This window comes from Cucurbita maxima, unplaced genomic scaffold, assembly GCF_002738345.1.
Source record: "Cucurbita maxima cultivar Rimu unplaced genomic scaffold, Cmax_1.0 Cma_Scf00005, whole genome shotgun sequence".
In the NCBI taxonomy this organism is placed as follows: domain Eukaryota; kingdom Viridiplantae; phylum Streptophyta; class Magnoliopsida; order Cucurbitales; family Cucurbitaceae; genus Cucurbita; species Cucurbita maxima.
In genome coordinates this window covers 1,293,405-1,309,914 of record NW_019272021.1, presented here as the reverse complement: position 1 = coordinate 1,309,914, position 16,510 = coordinate 1,293,405, and the positions used below count along the sequence as shown (strand labels likewise).

At 36.1% G+C, this 16,510-nt stretch overlaps 2 long non-coding RNA genes across 2 annotated transcripts in view; one reads left to right on the top strand and one right to left on the bottom strand.

Moving 5' to 3' along the window:
- Window positions 1-413, top strand: part of LOC111480053 — an 11,201-nt gene extending 10,788 nt beyond the window's left edge. The window contains exon 3 of the long non-coding RNA XR_002717743.1: window positions 403-413. This is a non-coding gene — a long non-coding RNA (uncharacterized LOC111480053). The remainder of the gene's footprint in view (window positions 1-402) is intronic.
- The window catches only part of LOC111480044, a 20,378-nt gene extending 9,433 nt beyond the window's left edge, over window positions 1-10,945 (bottom strand). Inside the window, exon 1 of the long non-coding RNA XR_002717733.1 lies at window positions 10,888-10,945. This is a non-coding gene — a long non-coding RNA (uncharacterized LOC111480044). The remainder of the gene's footprint in view (window positions 1-10,887) is intronic.
- Between the last annotated feature and the right edge of the window lie 5,565 nt (window positions 10,946-16,510).

Here is a 16,510-nt window from a genome sequence, read left to right as displayed (position 1 = left end):
TAGAAAGCACAACACGGACAGTGGTAGCTTTGACAACCGGACTGAAAGTGTCAGTGTAGTCAAGACCAGGAACCTGAGTATAACCTTTGGCAACAAGACGAGCCTTGAAACGCTCGACGGATCCATCGAGCAAATATTTAATACGAAACACCCATTTAGAGCCCACGATGTTGGTGTTGGCAGGGCGAGGAACCAAAGTCCAAGTATCATTTTGTTGTAACGCTCAAATTTCTTCATCCATGGCAGCCACCCAAGCAGGATTCTTAGCCGCAGATTTGAATCCTTTTGGCTCAGTGGATGCAAGAAGAGCAGAGAAAAGTCCAGATGAGCCCAACATACCAAGATTTGCTGAATGACGAGTCTTGAATATACCAGCTTTGGCGCGTGTGATCATAGGATGAGTGCCCAAAGAAGAGAAATCAACAGGAGGTTCAATAGAGGTTGAATTAGAAGTCGAGGGTGGCAAAGTGGAACCTGCAAGAGAAGTATCAACCTGCACAGACTCATCTACAAGATCAGAACAAATATCACACGGGGATGAACTAGATTGAGGAATGTGCGGTGATGAAGTGGTAGGGGGGGATGAATCAATATGATGAAGATGTGGTTCCAAGAAATTTGAAATAGGAATAGTGGAAAGAGGTTGGGCTTGGGAGCTAGGGATAGCAGGAAAGTGAGTTTCATCAAATTGAGCATGACAGGTGATATATAGCTTAGTGGTGGCGGGATCAAGACAGCGGAACCCTTTATGAACAGGACTATAACCCAAAAAAATACAAGGAATGTTGCGGGGAGAAAGCTTGTTAGGCATATAATCACGCAAATAAGGATAAACACGACAACCAAAGGGATGAAAATTGTCATAATGTGGAGTGTAGCCATAAAGGAGTTCAAAGGGTGACTTACCTCCAAGAAGTGGAGTAGGCAACCGGTTGATAATATAAGCTGCAGTGCTGAAGGCGTCAACCCAAAAACGAGGAGAAAGATGAGAGTGAACGAGAAGGGCCAAGCCAGTCTCAGTCACATGACGATGTTTTCTCTCAACACGACGATTTTGAGCAGGTGTATATGGACAAGAGAGTTGATGGTGGATGCCAGAATTACGTAAATGAGTTTTGAAACAAGTACTAGTAAATTCGGTACCACCATCGCTTTGAAATACCTTGATACGAGAAGAATATTGATTTTCCACAAATTTTTGAAATTGAAGAAAAATATCAAAAAAATCAGATTTAAATTTTAAAGGGTAAAACCAAGTGAATTGAGAATAATCATCAATAAAAATAGCATAATAAAGAAAACCCGAATTTGATTTGACGGGAGAAGGACCCCAAAGATCACAATAAATAAGATCTAACACATGAGACGACCTACGTTCATTGCGGGAATAAGGCAATCGATGGCTTTTCGCAAGCTGACAAGTATTACATAATGATGGAGAAGGCAATAAAGACGTAAGAGAAAGATGACCTTTTTTATTTAAAAAAGAAATAACAGAATGATTCACATGACCCAGACGAGCATGCCATAAATCATATGAAGCACGTAAAGATTTGTTTTTAAGGGCTGAAATAAAAGCAGAGTTGCCGCGCTCCAGCACATATAGCCCTCCATCTCTTTTACCGGTTGCCACCACCCTTCCTGTTTGATGATTCTGGATAGTAATAAGATTATTAGTAAATGTAACGGAGAGGGGAAAATCAGACGTTAATTTACTTATGGAAAGAAGATTTTTAGTGAGGTGAGGGACAACCAAGACATCTAATAAGTGAATATTTGGAACAGGAGAAAGAGTACCGATGTGGGTAATGGGTAGGGATGCACCGTTTCCTACAATCACAGAGTCCTTACCCGTGTAATTTTTAGACTGATCCAGAATTGATGGGTCGGCAGTCATATGAGCCGAAGCTCCAGTGTCCAAAAACCAATCAGCAGCATCAGATCCAGCAATAGAACATGACGTGTTAAAGGCTTCAGCAAGGTGAGCATGAGAAGAATCAGGTCGAACATACCGTTGGTTGCAGCGGTCAGCATAATGGCCCTCTTTGCAGCATATTTGGCAATGAGGTGGTCGACGACACTGACTTGAGTGGGTTCGTCCTCGATTAGAAGAGTTGTTTTTGTGAGAATAAGAACGACCTCGCTGGTTGGTAAAGGAAGCATGGTGACTTTCATGGGTGCAACCACGATTAGTGGCTATGAATGCTGTAGGAGTGGAGTCAGAGGACTCAAGGGAGCGCTGGAACAACTCAAAACTTTCAGTTTTAGAGACTAGATCTGCAAAACAGGGGATAGGGGTGAGAGCCATCTGAGCAGTAGAAAAAGCTGAAAATTCGGTGCCGAGTCCACGAAGGAACCAGTGCACTTTATCAATGTCCTCGACGGGTCTGCCAATGGCATGATGTTGGTCACAATTTTTTTTGAAGGCACGGGCATACTCAGCAACAGGTTTTGTGCCACGTTTCATCAACTGCAAGTCATCCTTGAGTCTCAGTTCACGAGCTTTTGACTGATGGCTGAACGTAGTTTCCAACGCAAGCCAAACATCACGTGCAGTAGAGAGACCAACGACAACAGCCATGGCTTCCTCAGTGAGAGAGGAGAGCAAGAGACAGAGAAGTCGTTGATCGGCTGCTCTCCATGCCAAATATTTGGGGTTGAATGTTGATGAGGTTTCTGGTTCAAAGCGAGGTGGTGGAACCATAGTTCCATCGACATAGCCCAGCATGTCTTGACTCTCAAGAAGAGGGAGAAGTTGGCTTTTCCAAAGAAGATAATTGGAGGAAGAAAGTTTGATGGTGATCATATGGATTAGAGTATTGAAAGGAAGAAGGTGATAACAAGATTCGGAAGCCATAGAGAAGAAAGGATCAGGGTTGTTAAACCGAAAGGGCTCTGATACCATGTGAATGTTTGATTAATCCACCACACCCAAATGGTGGTGAGAGTTCTCTTATTTATAATCATTTACAGAATACAGAAATGAGGTAAATTACAAATAATAAGGAAATAGCAATAAAAGGAAGAATAATAAATGAATACAATATATTTGCATTTAGTAAAAGAAAAAATATAGTAACCCGTAATGTAAGGCAAATATCTAGATATTTGCCTTATAATGAACGGTCAACTATCCTTAACACTCTTGAATGAGATTTTTGCAATCACCCAACTAAATCAAGAAAGAAAAGATTAATCATTCCTAATTCCTATTTAAAGATTCAATAGTATAATGGAGTCTACGTTCTCTTAACTTTATCTATGGTTTCACATGAATAGAGACTATCATTCATATGGTCCTCGATTAGATAACGTATGACTTTTGTCATATTTTCAACCATCCGTTCTTATTACATTTGGTAGTTTGCGACCCTTGCCTTCTGTTACACCACCAAAAAAAAAAATGTTTACTTTAGGCACTTTGTTGGCTTCCGTTTCTTTTAAATATGTGGTAATTGATGTTATTAATTTGGCTGCACTCCTAACTGACCAGAAGCAAGTATTGTGTGCACAGCTTCCACTTTACAAGCGCTATAAATACTACTTGAAACTTCATGGCAAATACAACCAATATATTCATCTTTGTTTTCAGCAACAATGAAGAAAAGGCTTTGCCTTCTGGTGGCAGTGATGGCGATGGTGGCGCTCCTTACTGGAGCTGGAGTGGCAGAGGCGGTGAATTGCGATCCTACGGAGATGAGAGCATGTCTTCCTGCATTAAAATCCTCGGAGCCGCCGACAGCCGAATGCTGTGACAAAGTGAAGAAGCAAGAGGGATGCCTTTTGTGGATACCTGAAAATCCCAATATTGAAGCCTTATTTAGAGTCTCCCAATGCTAAAAAGATAGCTTCTTCCTGTGGCGTTCCCATCCCCACCTGCTAGACCTACAATCTCTCCTTAGGCTTCTCTAAAGAAAAAAGTTGTATTCCTCACCTCAGTCTAGTAAAAAAGCAAAACTATAAATAAAAGTGAATCACTTCATATTCTCTCTCTATGCTTCAATTTTCAAAAATAGCTATGTAGTTTAGGGTTGAGACTTATTTTTTCATTCGATGACCTAGGTAACTCAACCTTAATCCTGAGCTAACTATGAACAGTTGTATTCAGAATTATCTTTACATTTGCATGGGTGAGAGTGGCCTGAGTTTGCCGACTCAATAAGCCTCCCATTTCAAGGGTAAGACTGGGTGAATAGCTGGAGACATAGGGTGTAAGATAGAACTCACTCCTACCCGCTTTTAGGGATAGTAAAGAGGTTGTTCCCTTAAGTACTGACCCCAGGTCTTGAACAAGGGGCCCCACCCTCTCATTAGCCTGAGAGGGATTTGGTTTGGTGATTTGACCATAAACTAATTGTTCATTAGAGGATCAGTGGAACTTAAGAAACAAGAAGTAACTTTAGGGGTAAAAACGATAAATTGATCTAGCTCTAATTACGAACAACCTGTGAAGGATCGACTTACTAATCAAGGTTATATCAAATGAACAGAAATATATCTATAGTGAGGGGAGTGCTAACTACTAGGCTATAGTGGAGTGTCCTAGTAATTAACGAATGTTGGTTAAAAGGTTTATGAGTTTAGCCGGTTAATCTCGGATCGTTGGAGCCCATGATATGTAGGTCCATTAGGTCCCCTTGCTAGCTCATATATGACTAAATCTTAGAACAGTGTGACGAGTGAATTTGAAGTGTTCGAACTCAAATTAGAAAATATGCGCTAAATATATACAATATATTTAACCGCATTTTAATTTAATTACAAATTAAACAAAATGAGAGAATTTGAGATATTTAAATAAGATATAAATATTTTAATTATCAATAGAGATTCATAATCAATATGTGCTTGAATTGATTGGGATTGACATTTGATTTAATGTTGAGTTAGTGGAATATTGAGTGACAATATATGGTTTAACAAACTTGCATGTTTGCCAATAATCTCACAAATTTGAGTGGAATTTTGATTGTCAAAATTTGGTTTAACCAAACTACCAAATAATCTCACAAATTTGAGTGGAATTTTGAGTGTCAAAATTTGGTAATCTCAAATTTGCATGAACATGCAAATATCACTCTATAAATAGAGTGATCAAGGTAGGCGGAAGTTTCTTGAAAAACTTAGAAAAATTCTCTCAAAAACCCTCTATTTACATATACTAAATTTCTTTCAAATTTAGTCACTCACTGGGTTCCACAATCCCGTTCTAAGGTCGGAGAATAGTAAGGAAGACACTAGTGGTGGTTCGAAACCGGTTCGTGAGGAAAAAGAAATTTAAACTCTAAAAGGTTAGTATTCAAACTCATTGAGTTTTAATGCTTTTGAACATGGTAGCTAATTTATTATAATTGATGTACTTAGAGTGCATAAAATTCAAATTGCTTCCGCATGCATTATATTAACACCATCAATTGGTATGAGAGCAAGTTTTAAGCACTTTATTTACATTAATTTGAGCATGGTGGGTACCATTTCATGAATGAAATTTTGTGGTTGCTACCGTGGATGTTTATGATTTTGGCATTTTTTTTTTATACTTCCATTTGATACAATTATTGTAATTGGCCTAATGTGTATAGGCTTAATGAGTGAAGAAAGGTATGTAATTTTTATGGAGTCATTAGAGTCCATTTTAGGTTGTAATTGATCGATAATGGAAACAAAAGCAAGTTGAACCAAAGAAGAAGATGGAAGAGGCAGTTTGGGTGATTTTTGCTGGTTGGGGTCAGGTTCAACATTTTTAAGGGTTGGATCGACCGGTTCGTGATCCTCAGGAGTGGTTCAAGTTATTTTTAATTATTAATGTAATAATTTAGTTAATTGCTTGCTTTAAAATCTCAAAATCAATCCACTTTAGTGTGTTTAATTAATTATGCTTTGTGAATGTATGTTTTAATTAAATAGAAAACTTATATGCATAAAGTATGTTATATAGATTTAAAATCCCATCATAGGCTAAGCATGTTTCGTGCATTATAGGTATGTTATAAGTGTTATAATGTATAATATGCATGTGATAGAGTTTCATGAGTTATAGATATAAATTGTTATATTATTGCATGGCATGGATGATTATATAATAGTTATATAAAGCATGTTGAATGCATGTTATAGGTTATTTTCAACGTCATAAAATGAGTTAGACGTTAAAATCTATAACAAAGATAAATGCATGCTCGCTTAGGGTTAACAACCAAGCGCGGTCAATTTTAATAGTTAAAATAGGTCGATATCTTGTAAAACGGTTACAAGAAAGCTCACGAGGCATGATCTTGTTTAAGGCTAGAGATACTTAAGTTGACGGTTTACAGAACACCTGCTACCTGGAGATCGAGCCAATACTTGAGCTTAGTTATCTCAGTTTTATGAGAATGCGTGAATGATGTACGGATTAAAAAAAAAAAAAAATCACCTAGACATCATAGGTAAAAATCCAGTATAAATGTTATACTTGTAAAAATCACCTAGACTTAGGTTATATTTAATTAGCCGGAATATACCTAAGTAATGAGTATACCCAACCATCTAAAATACTTAGTGGGAGGAAAAAGGTATATGAGATACATCGTTTTCTTTTTACGCTCTCTGAAAAATTCACACTGTGAGATTCATGTTCGGCATCGTGTCGCCTTGGGAGCGGCCTCCATTCGGAAGGTATTTACATGAGTAATGAATAGAGAAAGTATTTATAGTAAGTGGAAGAAGGAAGTATATCAACACGTCCTAGTCTCCACCACTAGGCTGCACCGTGAGATTCCCATGTTCCACCTACATGTTACCCTAGAGTAACTACCCATTCGGAGAGTCGTAACAATACAAACTCCAGAAATGGATAGGATTTCTTAGGTCAATTCCCAACTTTGGCTTATTCATTCGATAGCATTGTTGGGGCCGATCTCTGAGATCTGAAAATGGTGGGTTACACCTACGAAGAATTACTAAGAGTTAGTATATTCTTGACCAAAGTGGCGATAACTAAAACACTATAGGAATAAGAGTTATTCTGGGATTAGTGTTTAAGTCAAGAATATCTTGGTTTAGTGAAGGAGTGATTGACTACTCCTCGGTAGCAGTTGCTCTAATAGTATCGTTACAAATTAATAATTTTTGGGTACATTATTACATTTGCTAAACCTGATTGGATTAAAAAAGATTTAAGTCAATGCAATAATAGAATTTGTTTTAAATCTCAACTCAATAGTAAAATTACTTGCTTTTAAGAAATTAATAGTAAAATTACTTGCTTCTGAGAAATTAAACAGCGACAATTACACAAGAAGGAAATCAAACCTAAACACAATACTTTTAAATGATGATATGAGGTCTGTCCCCTAAACCCCGACTCAAATGCAAACTGAATAGTTTGGGATGCATATGACAAAAAAGGTAAGGGAAAAGATAAGATTACTAATGACCGCAAACGCAAGATTCAAAATGCAGATAATGAAAAATGTTTCCATTGCAATGAAAACGGGCACAGAAAAAGTCATTGCCCAAAATACCTTGCAGAGAAGAAAGCCGAAAATGCTCAACAAGGTAAATATGATTTACTAGTTGGAGAAATATATTTAGTAAAGTATGATCACTCAACTTGGATACTGGGTTTAGGGGCCACTCATCATATTTGTTCTTTTTTCAGTAAACTAGTTCTTGGAGAATGCTTGCGGAAGGCGACATAACACTCAGGATTGAAACAGGAGAAGTTGTCTCAGCAACATCAGTAGGAAATTTAAAGTTGTTTTTCGGAGATAAATTCATTATATTAGATAATGTAATTTTTGTTCCTAGAATGAAAAGAAATCTAATATCTATCTCTTGTTTATTATAACAATTGTATAAAATATATTTTGAAATCAATGAAGTGTTCATTTTCAAAAGAGGTATTCATTTTTGTTATGCAAAACTAGAAAACGACTTATATATGTTAAAATCGAGAGAAACAAAAGCTATTTTAAATATCAAGATGTTTAAAACAACTGAAACTCAAAATAAACGACAAAATTTTTCTTAATACCTATCATTGACACTTAAAACTAGGTCACATTAATCTCAATAGGATTGGAAGATTGGTTAAAAGAGGACTTTTAAATAAGCTAGACGACCAAAATGACTAAACATTCCATATAATTTGTTATATTATTCACTTTTAATTTAACTTCAATTTCAACAGGTGGGTGGGGAGTTAGAAGTTTTGATGATTTGTTTTTATTAACTAGTTCAACAAAACTTAAAATTTCAATGAAATTTGAGGTTTAAGTCTCTCTTCATTAAAGAAGGAAAAAAAGTTAATGAGACTACATGAGATTTTGCTTTATATGATGCTATAGGCAACCTGAATAAAGGGAATAGAGGAAAAGAAACTCATCTGACATGGATGGGGTGTATTATTATTATTATTTTTTTTTCTTAGAAACTTAATATTTTACAAAGTTTCTAAAAAATTTGATAGTTATTTAATATTATCTATGAGATCTCACATCAAGAATGTTGAGCTCTTAAGAGAGTGGACACTAGACGGTATGCCAGCGAGGACATTGAGACTCAAAAGAGGGTGGATTGTGAGATCTTACATCGATAGCAGAAGGGAACGAGTGGTAGCAAGGACGTTGGGCCCCAAACGGGTAGATTGTGAGATCTCACATTGGTTGGAGAGGCGAACAAAACATTCTTTATAAGCGTGTGAAAATCTCTCCTAGTAGACACGTTTTAAAAACTTGAGAGAAACCTAAAAAAGGAAAATATATGCTTGTTCGTGAGCTTCAGCCATTACATTATCAATCTGATTAACTATGTGATTAATATAATGCTTTGTTTTCGTTGGGAAGTATTTTATGCATAAAATAAATGAAAAAAATTTATGTATGCTTCATCAATCTCGACTTTGTTGTCATATCATTGTTTAATTGTTCTTATTTTTGTTCGACTCACCAACTCAATAAATTCGGAATTTTGGATAAATCCATAAGATTTCTCTAATCTATATGGAACCTTAATCGTTCTAATAATATCTAGAAAATTTTTATAGCTCTCTAATATTTTAAGTAGGTTGGCTATCTTTGAATGGTACGAATCACCTATTAGCCACCCGTGTTGCTTACTAAAATTTGCAGTTACACTATTCCAATCCTTCCCTTTTAATCTTGTTGCGTTGTCTTTTATCCAAAAAGAAATTTGTCTTTTATACTTGATGTCATCAATTTGGCTGCAATCTTAACAAACAAGATGGTGTGAGGAGTGCGAAATTAATGAAAGGGGTGGCAATTACGTGCATACATTTCACTTCATGAGCCTATAAATCAAGGTGGAAGCCTTTGCCAAATACACACACATACCCAAAGAATGAAGAACCTTCATAGCGCAGGCCTTTGCCTTCTCGTGGTGGTGGCGATTCTCACCGGAGCTCACGTTGGGGAGGCGGTGAGTTGCAACCCCACGGAGCTGAGTCCATGTCTCAGTGCAATCACGTCAGCGGGGGCACGGCCAACAGTTGCTTGCTGCCGGAAGTTGAAGCAGCAGCAACCATGCTTTTGTGGGTATCTAAAAGATCCAAGGTTCAAACCTTATGTACAATCTCCTCGCGCCAGAATGGTTGCTTCCATCTGCCATATCGCCGTCCCTAGGTGCTAGAACCCTATGCTCTCATATGAAACCGACGTTGGTATATGCCAACTTAATCTCTGCTACAAAATGAAGCTATAAATAAAAAAGTGGCATGCTTACATATTTGTCTCTAATTTTCCTTTTAATTGTTTTGATCTCTAATCGGTTTGCACACTTTCTGGGACCCTTTCTGGTCGGGCGAGCATTCTCTAGTAGTTGTTGATGCCGGACACCCGTAAGGAATAACAATCGTTGCAGCAACATTATGATAAATATAATTATCGTTCCTTTGCCTCATAGCGTACGTGTCCGTACTATCATGAAGGAATAGGGGTAGCCCCCAATGCATGAGGTGTTGGGAAAAGGGATAGTGAAAGAGATATGAAAAGATGAAATAAATGAATGCTGGGGTGCTTTATTATTATTTTCTCACTCTTAAAAGTTACACAATTACAGGCTTATACACCGGACTAGAAATAGTAAATTATGGAAATCTACATAAATTCAAATCTAACAATCTTCTCAAATCTTCGAAATAGTAAATTATGGAAATCTACATAAATTCAAATCTAACAATTTTCTCAAATCTTCTCAAATATTGGTAGTTTGAATATTTGAATCATATTTCAACTACTTTAAATCATATCTTAATTTTGAATACTTTGAACCATATCTCAACACTCCCCCTTGATTAAAAGTTGTAGATGTCAAGTACAGAGCTTTTCTTTTGACAAGACCTTCGTAAGTATGTCTTCTTTTAACCCGTACAATGTCTGACTCAGCTTGTATACCTTTGTTTCTTTGTCTTTATACCTTTGTTTCTTTGTCTTCCTTTATGAATTCCTCCGTCGGTGTTACATAAACTTTTTCTTGTCAACTCTATCAAACTGATAAACAGGTCACCTCAATGGGCTGCATGTCCCATGTAAACCTCCATAGAACTTTTCATTTGGTAAGTTAACCATATCCCATGTTCCATTTTTCTTAATGAACTGCATCTCTACTGCCATGGCTTTCTTCCCGTCTTTTTTTTTCAGTTGCTTCTTCATAATTCATAGGGTCTAAATAATAAGAGCAAATTGACATATGCATATATGTCAGCTAAAGATTTATACTTCCTTAGAGGTGTCTCATCCGAAAGTTTTTCAAGAGAAGAATTGTTGTTCATTGATGCTGAAGATGATGATTTTGACACATTTTGTGTTGCAATGGATGCACTGGAGTTGACCCTTGTCTCTTCATTTGGTAAAACTTCAACGGTAATCTACTCCAATCCCAACTCACGTTTTCATTAAATATTACATCCCTTCTAACTAAAATCTTTTCACTAAGGGGTTGTATAATTTATATGTCTTTGATTTAGTACAATAGCCAATGAAAATGCAAAATCTTTTCATGAAGGGATTGTATAATTTATATGCCTTTGATTGAGTACAATAGACAATGAAAATGCATTTTTTAGATTTTTCATCAAGCTTTTGACGAATTTGAGGATGTTTCAAAGCATAAGCAACACAACCAAAAGTTTGTAAATGATTTACAGATGGTTTTCTTCTATGTCATGCTTCAGAAGAAGTTTGATTCATAACAGTTTTTGTTGGTGAGATGTTTAATAGATAAATAGATGTTGCTACAACTTCTGCCCAAAATTGGTTTGGAAGTCTCCTTGCTTGTAACATATTTCTTGTCATCTCAACAATCAGATTTTGTGTGCCCATACCTTTTGCAATGGTGACATTGTATGACATTTCTTTGTTCATTGAATTGTCTCTGTCCATCATTTCTCCATCTACCCATGTTATCACCAACCACCATGAAAGCTGTGAAATCCTCCTCTTCCACGACTTCTACCTGCTAAATGAATATTTTTTCTTTCGTTGTTTTCGTTGTGGGTTGTCTCCTACACTTGTAGTGTCTTTTCTTCGTTCCTTTCTGATGCTCTTTTGATTCTTGCTTCATGAGCCTGAAGCGAGCCCATCAGTTCATCAACGAAGAATATGGATAGATTCTTAACTTCTTCTATAGCAGCCACCACATGATTAACCTTTGGAATTAGGCTTCTCAACACCTTTGCAACAATTGTTTCGTCTCAAATTTTCTCTCTATAGGTACGCATCTGACTGACTATTGTCATTGCTCTTGACAAAAAGTTTGCAATTGATTCGCCATTCGTCATGAGTAGAGTTTCAAAATCACGTATTAGAGATTGCAATTTCACTGTTATGACCTTTGAATCTCCTAGAAACTTCTTCTATAAAATTGACCATGCCTACTTTGATGTGGTTCCTGCTGCAATTCGTGAAAAAATAGTCTCATGAACTGCTTGCTGAATAGTGAATGAAGCCTTGGCATCGTGTTTCTTGGTTTATCTTAGTCTCTCATTTTCTTCTATTGTGGATTCTAATACATCAACAAAACCCGTGCTCCACCAAGTACCATAGCTCCTGCAATCTGAGCAAGGTCTTCATCTTGATGCTCCACCACTCATATTTCTCACCATTAAAGATTGGTAACAACGGTGCAGAGGAAGAAAAACCAGCTACCATTTTTGTTTTGTGAAAGAAAATAATCACTCACCCTTGTGTCGAAGGAACTTGGCTCTAATACCAAATTTGTTGGGAAAAGGGATAGTGAAAGAGATATAAAAAGATGAAATAGATGAAAGCTGTGGTGCTTTATTATTATTTTCTCACTCAATGAATTACTTAATTCGAGTATTTATAAGCTTATACACTGGATCAGAAATAAATAGTAAATTATGAAAATCTAAATAAATTCAAATCTACTAACAATCCCCTAAAATCTTGATAGTTTGAATATTTGAATCATATGTAAACTTGAGATCCCAACTTTTTTCCATTTTCATTATGGTTTAATACAACCACACTAATGTCTTCTTCATATCATATCATTTTTCATATCCTTTCCCATAATGTATCATATCATTTATCATAGCTTCCATGCGTATGTCGGAGTTGTATTTCATGCTAGGTCATTGTTTTTCATTTCAATCATATCATGCTATGCTATTCATGTCACATATATCATATCATAACATTTTTCATGCTTTCAAACATAACAATTCACAATGTACACCTAACAAATTATGTATGATAACAATCACACAACATATCCTGAGCATGTCTTCAACATATCATATCTATACATATCACTTCATCAAATAAAACAATCACATCTCATAGTATATAAATCTCATTTCATTACAATTTACATATACAAACATATGACACGTGCCATCATACAACACACAATTATAATCATACGGCGGTAGGCCCACTTTCTTGGTTGGTCATAACCGGTGTTCTCCCTAATTCGAGTACATTCACTCCCGTTCCTCAATATTGCTTCAAATTACCGAGGCTATCATTTCCTACTACACTTGATGAATGAGCCATGGAACCAACTCTTGAATGAGATTTTTGCAATCACCCAAGGGAGGGAATCAAGAGAAAAATATTTCATCATTCCTATTTAAAGACTAGATAACAATCAATTCTCACATATAGTATAATAGTGTCTATTCTCTTAACTTTATTTATGGTGTCACATGAATAGTGAGACTGTATTCCTAATATGTCTGTTATGATCCTCGATTAGATGACGTAGGACTTTTGTCATATTTTCAACCATCCGTTCTTATCACATTTGGTGGTTTGCGACCCTTACCTTCCGTTACACCACCAAAAAAATGTTTACTTTAGGCACTTTGTTGGCTTCCGTTTCCTTTATATATATGGTAATTGATGTTATTAATTTGGCTGCACTCCTAACTGACCAGAAGCAAGTATTGTGTGCACAGCTTCCACTTTACAAGCGCTATAAATACTACTTGAAACTTCATCACAAATACAACCAATATATTCATCTTTCTTTTCAACAACAATGAAGAAAAGGCTTTGCCTTCTGGTGGCAGTGATGGCGATGGTGGCGCTCCTCACTGGAGCTGGAGTGGCAGAGGCGGTGAATTGCGATCCTACGGAGATGAGAGCATGTCTTCCTGCATTAAAATCCTCAGAGCCACCGACAGCCGAATGCTGTGACAAAGTGAAGAAGCAAGAGGGATGCCTTTGTGGATACCTGAAAATCCCAATATTGAAGCCTTATTTAGACTCTCCCAATGCTAAAAAGATAGCTTCTTCCTGTGGCGTTCCCATCCCCACCTGCTAGACCTACAATCTCTCCTTAGGCTCCTCTACAGAATGAAGTTGTATTCCTCACCTCAGTCTAGTAAAAAAGCAAAACTATAAATAAAAAGTGAATCACTCCATATTCTCTCTCTATGCTTCAATTTTCTTTATGCATCATAGATCTTTAGAAAAATTGAACATAGCACTACTTAATTTATACTTCCGTTTACAGTTGAGACTGATTTTTTCACTCGATGACCTAGGTAACTCAAGTTTAATCCTGAGCTAACTATGAACACCTGTTTATTCAGAATTATCTTACATTTGCATGGGTGAGAGTGGCCTGAGTTCGCCGACTCAATAAGCCTCCCATTTCAAGGGTAAGATTGGGTGAATAGCTGGAGACATAGGGTGAAAGATAGAACTCACTCCTACCCGCTTTTAGGGATAGTAAAGAGGTTGTTCCCTTAAGTACTGACCCCAGGTCTTGAACAAGGGGCCCCACCCTCTCATTAGCCCGAGAGGGATTTGGTTTGGTGGTTGGACTACAAACCAATTGTTCATTAGAGGATCAGTGGGACTTAAGGAACAAGAAGTAACTTTAGGGATAAAAACGGTAAATTGATTCAACTCTAGTTACGAACAACCTGTGAAGGATCGACTTATTAATCATGGTTATATCAAATGAACAGAAATATATCTATAGTTAGGGGAGTGCAACTACTAAGCTATAGTGGATTGTTCTAGTAGTTAATGAATGTTGGTTAAAAGGTTAATGATTTTAGCCAGTTAATCTCGGATCGTTGGAGCCCATGATTTGTAAGTCCATTAGGTCCCCTTGCTAGCTCATATCTGACTAAACCTTAGAATAGTGTGACGAGTGAGTTTGAAGTGTTCGAGCTTAAATTAAAGAATATGCGCTAAATTTATACTATATATTTAACTGCATTTTGATTTAATTACGAATTAAACAAAAGGAGAGAATTGGAGATATTTAAATAAGATTTAAATACTTTAATTATGAATAGGATTCATAATCAATATATGCCGAAATCGATTGGAATTACATTTGATTTAGTGTTAAATATTAATTAAATTGTTTAATTAATCATTAATATTATTTTGATTTGAAATTAATTGTTGAATTAAAATAGAGAAAGTAAAAAGGTTTTCATTAAGTTCTATGTTTGAGTTATGGAATATTGAACGTCAATATATGGTTTAACAAACTTGCATGTTTGTCCATAATCTCACAAATTTGAGTGAAATTTTGAGTGTCAAAATTTGGTTTAACCAAAGTTGCATGTTTGCCCGATAAATCACACAAATTTGAGTGAAATTTTGAGTGTAAAAAATTTGGTAATCTCAAATTTGCATGAACATGCAAATATAGCCTATAAATAGAGGGATCAAGGTACATAAGAAGTCATCTTGAAAAAAACTTGAGAAAGTCCCTCATAAAGTCCCTCATGAATTCTCTCTTCAGATATACTAAATTTCTTCCAAGTTTAGTCACTCACCACATTCCACAATTTCATTCTAACGCCGAAGAATAGTAGGGAAGACACTAGTGGTGGTTCAAAACCGGTTCGTGAAGAAAAAGAAATTTAAACTACAAAAAGTTAGTATTCAAACTCATTGAGTTTTAATGCTTTTGAACATGCTAGCTAATTTACTATAATTGATGTACTTAGAGTGCCTAAGATTCAAATTGCTTCCGCATTATATTAACACCATCAATTGGTATGAGAGCAAGTTTTAGGCACTTTATTTACATTAATTTGAGCAGGGTGGGTACCATTTCGTGAATGAAATTTTGTAGTTGCTAAAGTGGATGTTTATGGTTTTGGCATTTTTTTTATGCTTCCATTTGATGCAATTATTGTAATTGGCCTAATGTGTATGGTTTTTAATGAGTGAAGAAAGGTTTGTAATTTTTATGAAGTCATTAGAGTCCATTTTAGGTTGAAATTTCGTTAATGGAAACAAAAGCAAGTTGAACCAAAGAAGAAGATGGAAGAGGTGGTTTGGGTGTTTTTCTGCTGGTTGGGGTCCGGTTCAACATTTTTAAGGGTTAGATCGACCGGTTCGTGATCCTCGGGAGCGGTTCAAGTTATTTTTAATTATTAATATAATAATTTAGTTAATTGCTTGCTTTAAAATCCCAAAACCAATCCACTTTTGTGTATTTAATGAATTATGCGTTGTGAATGTATGTTTCAATTAGATAGAAAATGTATATGCATAAAGTATGTCATATAGATTTAAAATCTCACCATAGGCTAAGCATGTTTTCTGCATTATAAGTACGTTATAAGTGTTATAATGTACCGTATGCATGTTATAGGGTTCCACAAGGGATATGTATAAATTGTTATATTATTGCATGGAATTGATGATTATATAATAGTTATATAAAGCATGTCAGATGCATGTTATAGGTTATTTTCAGCGTCATAAAACAACATAGACGTTAAAATCTATAACAAAGATAAATGCATGCTCACTTAGGGTTAACGACCAAGCGCGGTCAATTTTAATAGTTAAAATAGGTCGATATCTTGTAAAACTGCGGTTACAAGAAAGCTCACCTGGCATGATCTTGTCCAAGGCTGGAGGTACTTAAGTTGACGATTTATGGAACACCTGCTACCTGAAGATCGGGCCAATACTTGAGCTTAGTTAGCCTAGTTTTATGAGCATGCGTGAATGATGTAAGGATTTATTTTATAAAAAAAAAAAACGTCGAGACTAGGTTA